This window comes from Zingiber officinale, chromosome 7A (genome assembly GCF_018446385.1).
Source record: "Zingiber officinale cultivar Zhangliang chromosome 7A, Zo_v1.1, whole genome shotgun sequence".
Lineage (NCBI taxonomy): Eukaryota > Viridiplantae > Streptophyta > Magnoliopsida > Zingiberales > Zingiberaceae > Zingiber > Zingiber officinale.
In genome coordinates this window covers 77701257-77706396 of record NC_055998.1, presented here as the reverse complement: position 1 = coordinate 77706396, position 5140 = coordinate 77701257, and the positions used below count along the sequence as shown (strand labels likewise).

General features: G+C 37.4%; 1 non-coding gene across 1 annotated transcript; it reads right to left on the bottom strand.

Annotated features, from left to right (window-relative positions):
* Window positions 1–2540: 2540 nt before the first annotated feature.
* On the bottom strand, window positions 2541–2646 carry LOC122003114. Its single transcript, XR_006117787.1, has one exon. It is a non-coding gene; the product is annotated as a small nucleolar RNA R71 (small nucleolar RNA).
* Window positions 2647–5140: the final 2494 nt, after the last annotated feature.

Here is a 5140-nt window from a genome sequence, read left to right as displayed (position 1 = left end):
ACTCTTTTATGCATGTTTTTACGCACATTTACATACTTTGAGCATGCTTGATCTATGCATTTTTATACTTCCAGCTTTCCTTTTAGCATATTTACTCTTTTGGTTCGGAGATCTGCTTTTTGTGCATTTTCTGTACACAGGAGTCGATTTGGTGAAGAATCTACATCTTTGGGCATGCATTGGAGGAAACGAAGGGAGAAAGCACCGGGCCGTGTACCTCACACGGCCCTGCACTGGTATGGAGCTCGGGCCGTGTGGAGTTTGGCACCAACAGAAGAGGAAGATGGCATGGCCGTGTGAACCTCGCACGGCCGTGTCAAGATTTGAAGCCAACCAGAGCAGAAGCCTTACAGGGCCGTGTGGATCTACACGGCCGTGTGAGATTTCCAGAGACCAAGCAGGCTGCGGCCGTGTGCACCACACGGCCGTGTAGCATTTCCAGAGACTAAGCAGGCTGTGGCCGTGTGCACCACACGGCCGTGTAGCATTTCCAGAGAGCAGAAGGGTTCTGGCCGTGTGGAGTCACACGGCCGTGCAGCTTTGGCAGAGAGGGAACTGGACATGGCCGTGTGAATCTCACACGGCCGTGTCACGGGGCCGTGTGGCGCCCGATTCCCTCCTCTATTTAAACCCTTCTTCATGAATTGAAAGGGGATCTCTCCCCCTTTGGGAGAAAGCAAGATTTGGTGGTTTCCTCCCATTCTTGGGAGGATTTCTGGGCGATTCTAAGGGAGATCTCGACGATTACGACTCCGGAGCGAGGATTGGATCCGAAGACAAGGCTTCTTCGTAGATAAGTTTTCTCTTTCCCCTCTTCTTGTTTTCTTGGATTGGGGATTCAAGGAATGCTTGTAATCTCTATTTCTTCGGGTTTTCTTCCTCGATTCATGAAGTAGATCTTATATTCTAGGATTAAGGGAGTATTTGAATGATGGATTGATGTAATCTCTTATGGATTTGCCATTTTCTTGTTTCAATGACATTATCTTGCTTGTATCAATTAGATCTTGAATGATTGATGGTGATTTGTGCTTAATTCTCATTCTTGATTGATTGTTTGGATTTCTTATGGACTTTGTAAAGATAAACTCTCACTCGATCATCCGAGGGATCCACGTGACAGGTGCAAGCCCGTGTAAGGACGTTTGAGAGATAATCTTGAAGAGGAAATAGGGATATTCAAGAGAGTAGGATGGATTTTATGATTAGCTTCTTGTATCTTGATAGATTAATGAGTCGTGGGATTCTACGTTGATATCCGAGGAAGGCATAGTAATAGGTGCACTTCTGTGTAAGGACAACATAGGGTCATGTCTAATTAATCCTATGTAGATACATTTCTCAGTCCTTAGCCGGTTGTCTATTGCAAGAGGGAACCGGCAACTTTCTACATGTTTGGCAATTGAGGGATAAGAATTGGTGAACCATTTACATTCAAGAAATCTTACAAAGAAACCGAAACTCCTAGAATCTCCCTTTATCATAACCCAAAACACTAGACTCTTGTTTGTTGATCTTTAAGACTAGATTTGTTTACCTTTACTTTGCTTTTGAAATGATTGGATAGTTGTTTAGCTAATTCGCATTGAGGCATTTCTAGTGCTTATTCCAGTCCCTGTGGATACGATAATCTTTTATATTACTTGCGACATTTCCGTACACTTGCGGAGCGTAACAAGTTTTTGGCGTCGTTGCCGGGGACTGCGCTATAACATTAGGAATTATCAATTGAGTTAGACTAAACATAATTTTTCTTTTTTTTTTTTTTGATTTGCATAGTTATAACTAATTGTTAGAATTCTGTTTTCGTAAGTTTTTCCTTTCTTGAATAACATTCTTGACAACTCTTTTTGTTGGAATTCTAATTCTAATTCTAATTTTGCATTCTTGATTTCTAGTACTCTAATCTAACTTTTCTCAGTATTCTCTTTTGATCTTGTTTCTTTCTTCTTTTCTTTTGTAAACATATCTTGCAATTTTTAGCATATGAATTATTCTAGACATTTTTCTTTTTTCTTTTATCTTTTCTTTCTTGTTTTCATTATGCACTTTCTTTCTTGCAATTTAAATTCTGCATTTGCTTTCTTGCTTTTCATATTGCATTTTATTTCTTGTTTTTGATTCTTGATAATTTTCTTTTTCTTCTTGAATATCCATGAGCACTAACATGTCAAGCAGGACCATGAGAAATTTTTCTACACCCTTTTCTGCATGATTTTTATCTCCCATTGTGCAACCTCAAATTGAAGTAGAAAGTTTCCAACTAGACCCAGAGATAATTTTCATGATACAAGGTCACAAATTTGGAGGAGAAGTATCAGAAAGTCCTTATCTGCATCTTGAAACATTTTTAGAGATTTGTGATTTGGTGAAATGTGAAGGAGTATCAGCAAATGCAGTTCGATTGATGACATTTCCTTTCAGTATCAAGGATAAAGCAAGGACTTGACTATATGCTCTCTGTCCTCAAAGCATCACAAGTTGGGAACAATTGGAGAAGCAATTTCTGAATCATTTTTTCCCTCCAAGTAGAACGGTGTATATGAGGAATTGCATAACAAATTTTGCTCAGGCATATGGAGAATCATTATTTGAAGCATGGGATAGATTCAAGAGTCTTCAAAGACAGTGCCCTCATCATGGTTTTGAAAAATGGTTGATTTTGCACATATTCTATGGGGTAATTTCTTTCTCAGACAAAACTTTATTGGATTCATCAGCTGGAGGTTCTTTTATGGACAAAAGTGTAGATGAAGCTTATTCGTTAATTGATCAAGTGACATTGAACCTCCATGAATGGTTGAACAAAAGTTGGATGGAATTTCCCTCAGATATTCAAAAAGTGCAAGCTATAAATGTAAGAGAGCCTGTCAAACAAAATGAAATTCAACCACCTAAAAATGTTGAAATTCACAAGTCACAGAGTGAGGAGTTCAAACATTTGGGGGCAAAGCTTGATAGTATTGTTTCAAAATGGTTTAAAGAAGATCCCCCTCCTACACAGTCAAGATCCAATGAAAAGTGTGATGATCTTGGGTTGAGAAGTGGCAAAAATCATGAAGAACCTATGAAGAATGACATGTTTAGAATTGAGGAGAAGAATAATAGAAGATCACAAGAACTCAGTTCCATTTCTCTAGGAAGTTCCCAAAGGCCACGAGTACCTTTCCCTCAACGATTAATCACACCAACATTAGATAAGCAAGTTGGACCTCCTCCAAAAGCTCAAAGGGAATTTGGGAAAAAGGGAGTTCAGTCTTTCCCAGGACCTTCACTAAGGGTTCCTTTTCCACAAAGGTTAGTGGGGGTCAATGAAAATAAAGACTTCGGCAAATCCTGTGACACTAATACGGTTGAGTGTAGATTTTTGAATATATATGAAGATGAAGATTTTTCGGATGAGGATTTTATTGATAATGTAGTGGTAAATAAGTTTTCAGATCTATCTCAAAATTTTATAAGGTGTTATAGTGACATCGAATTTTCAGATGATGAATGTGATGTGGTAGATCAACTTAAAACTGCAAGTGAAGTTATTGATCCTCTTGTTATTGATTCTCCTATTGAGGACATAGATGTTGGTTTATATTTGATGTATGTGTTGATGATGATGATATGGAAGAATGTAGGGAGCTGTGTTGTGGAAGAAGCATCTCAAGGATCACCACCTTTATCAAGACAACCCTTAGAGGTTTTAAGAATTGATCATGTTGTGGAACAATGTGTAGGGACTTATACAGAGCTAGTAGAGTCTCGAGAATCACCATCATTGATATCATCAACACCTAAGCTAGAGCCAGAACCATCATTTGATTCAGAGGAAGTCACATCTACATGTTTAGAAATTTCAGGTATTTCTCAACAAAGTAAGGTTAGTATTTCTTGTGATCTTTTGGAAAACTTTATGGAGGTACCTATAATTGACTTTGTTGGATGTGATTCAGTTTTTATTACTTATTCATCTTATCTTGATATGGTTCTAGCTCTATACTATATAACATGCTTTTGGGAGATTTGTTTTTCTTTTGGATGTGCAGATTTCACATGGGCCAATAATTGGAAGCTCAATCTGAACCGTGTTCAACCACCTGAAAAAATTTCCAAGAAGACGAAGATGGAGAGAGCGTTACTTCAATTTTTAATGCCAATGTTTAAAGCTCTCTCCATAATAAGAACCCTTGGTAAGAAGGTTCTAAAATATCTTAACCCTCCAAGAGCAAGATTTAGATGAATCTAATGAGGTGGTCGAGCTAATGACCTTAAACAAGCGCTTCTTGGGAGGCAACCCAAGTTAATTTTCCTTGTTTTCATTCATGTCTTTAGTTCTTTCTAGTTTCATTTCTGAACATGTATCCTCTACTTAATTTTTCTTGTCTATCTTATTTTTGTAGAATTCAAAGTTGTGGAGGAATGTGAGTATTAGATGGAGGAGTATCTTTAAAAAAAAACATGAATGTCAACCATTTGGAGCTCACCACTTGGTAACTTCTCTTAAAATCTCCTCCACATTGTTTTTAGTTTTCATTGGGACAATGAAAAATTTAAGTCTGGGGGCATGCAGTATATGCATTTGATTTGCTTTGTTTGTTTTTGTTTTTGCTTATGTTTTGCATTTTGTTTTGATTTTTTGTGGCATACATCTTGAGAACATCAAATCTTCACTTATATGCTTTCTTGGATTCAAGTGAAATGTTAGCACGATTATTGTCTTGATTCATGATGTTCGAATGATGCTAGTAGTAAACTTTGTGTAGTTTTTTTTCTATCTTGGGAAACATTAATAAGCTAAGAATCTTATGGTGATGAGTTTTAGTTTTGGTTCAACCTTAAGGATTTTATCTTCACTACACTTGTGCTTGATGCTTGAATAGTTGATGTCATTGAAATAGTCATGATTCATCTTGTTTGCTTAGTACTTGGTTTCCATGGTGATTTCTCAACTTTCATTTTGGTTACTGGATGAGGCTCAAATCATTAAAGCTCATTTGGAAAAATCAAAATATCCCAACATGTGTGCTAAAAGTACATTTGTGAATAAGTTTTGCACAATGCAAACACTTATAAAAAAAAAAAAAAGGGATATAAAAAACAGTTGTCATGAGTGGAATCTAGCAAGTCACCCCTTTGAGACCGAGTTAGG